Below are 2,341 nucleotides of genomic sequence, written 5' to 3'. Positions count from 1 at the left end.
AGAAGCAAACAGATTACTCAGGTAAGTATTCTAACAGACAGATTTCCAGTGTGTCAGCAAGGAGATGAGGTTCTTCCCAAGTAAATATGCTTGCAGCATCTCAGAGGATCATGCACTCCTGTTGGAATGGAAAGAAGATAGCTTGTCTAAACCATAAATGTGTAATTGGGATGCGATTTTACCTTTCTCATGATCTGTGTATAACTTCTGACTTGTTTTTAAAGAAGAAAATCGCATATAAAATATTAAGTAGCTACTTCCTTTGTTAGATCTACCTGGGCACATTATTCCATCACGTTTAAATTTTCCTCAGTCTGAAATGCTTTTCGAGGATGCAATTTCAGTTGCATGAATACATTTTAGAAAGAGTGCAGATACCTCAGCAGTCCTGCAGCTTTGTAATCCTGCTCATGTCCTTCTTTCCTACAGTATTCAGAGAAGTGAACGTCATCCCAGAGGAAATGGGCATCTAATTATTTTGTAGTGAGCACCTGTCACCATTGTATCTGACTTTCACGTTATAAATTTTTTAGTATCTTCCATCATGGTAGTGTTCAAAAATCTTACCATTAATAAGTAATCTTCCCATGTCCTGGTGAAATGTGGAAATCTTCAATTTATGAGCAAGGAGCTGGAGCTCAAGAAGAGATCATTAACACAACAAATTGCTTTAGCATGTTATTGATTCCTGGCATGCTAAATTAGCCCATTGGCACATCCCTGAATTTAGACAGATGCCTTAGTCTTTTGTTGTGTCAAGGATATGATGATTACTCCAAATTTTCCATTCTGTAAAATGTACTTTTTTTCAGTATGGGATACCTTTTATTGTTGGGGTTTTCCAAGCTGAAAAAAAGTGTGAACACATTGTGAAGGAAAATTTATATATATTTTCCACTGGAATAATGTGATAATAACTTTCCTGTACTTTTTAAAACAACTGGAAAAGCAGAGAGAAACTGGAAAAAGCTTCCATGGAAAGGTTCCTGTTGCCTGTGTGTTTAGAGGATAACTCGTTGCCACTACTGTAGTGCTGAAAACCTGTTGTGTTATTTGTCATGAAATGGTTACAATGCCTCTGACACTAACAAAATGTAAAGTACACTGAAGTATTATTAATTGAATGTATTTTGGGTCAATATTCAGTACATGAATATATGGAAGTACTGAAAAATATACAGATGAAACAGAACATGAACTGAAAAAGAAAAGATTGGCTACTCAAATTTTACTTTTTGCAACGTATCATATTATGGGTTTTTTTTGGGGGGAGTGGGGGGTATTAGATGCAGTGAATGAAATCCAGGCCATGCTGGAAGCAAAGGGAATATTAAATTTTTTGTAGGACCTGGACGTTATCCAATATGTACTGTGTTTTGGTATAGGACGATCACTATTACGAGTTAACTAACTGAATTAGTTCAGACTGCCCATGTCTCCCATCTCCTAAGCAATGAATTATTTTGATGTTACGCTGCTAGAAACACCAAAGGGCTTTACTACAGAGAATGTATTTTCTCTCACTATTCTAACAAACAGAACCTGTAAGCCACTGAATGAGTCAGAGCAGACAGTAAGTGTAAAGTCAGGAAATACTAAGTAAATGAGTATAGTATATATATATATATCACGATATCTGACCTAATTTGTTAACTCCCTCCCCCCAATATAAACTTTTTGAACTGCTGATAGACTTTTTCCTAATTGCTATCTCCAGGGCATTAATATCATTGTACTTGTATTACCCCCACAAGACAATTATTGCAATGTGGTGGGTGCAGAGTGTTTGTTCAGGTAACAGGGGAGAGTATATAGTAATAAATCTGACTTTCAAGTGTTTGGATTTGTTCTTCCCTTAGAAAACAGTACGGTGAGTTCCTTACATTGGAAGAGAATGAAGTAAATGAACTATAAATTTTACAGCCCTGTACTGGGCTGTAATCTCCGCATACCTTAGTTATGACAATCAGTGCCCTTTACATAAAAACGACCTAAACAAACTCGTTTTGTCTATGGCCAACTTTCGTCTGTTTCAAAAACAAGAGTACTTCCTTTAAACTGAAAGTTTACGAGACTTCTGCTTCTTGTACTGCGCACGGAAAAGATCGCATGCAAAGATGCACAGCTGGGTTCACCGAATCCGCACGTTTCCGTGGTGCCGATGGCAGCAGGGCAACATTTCCCCCGCCCGTTCCACAGGCTCCGCTCTATTCCCGGAGATAAGGGCTGGCAGCGGAGCATAGGGCAGAGGTCGTGCGCCGCGCTCCTCAATCGCGCCGTTGTGTGAACGGTCGCAGCCCGTGAGCGGCAACGGTGCTGCGGGGGAACCCCCCGGCACCTC

Source organism: Nestor notabilis, unplaced genomic scaffold (assembly GCF_000696875.1).
Source record: "Nestor notabilis isolate BGI_N333 unplaced genomic scaffold, ASM69687v1 scaffold7851, whole genome shotgun sequence".
Classification (NCBI taxonomy): domain Eukaryota; kingdom Metazoa; phylum Chordata; class Aves; order Psittaciformes; family Psittacidae; genus Nestor; species Nestor notabilis.
Note: the sequence above shows the minus strand (reverse complement) of the source record.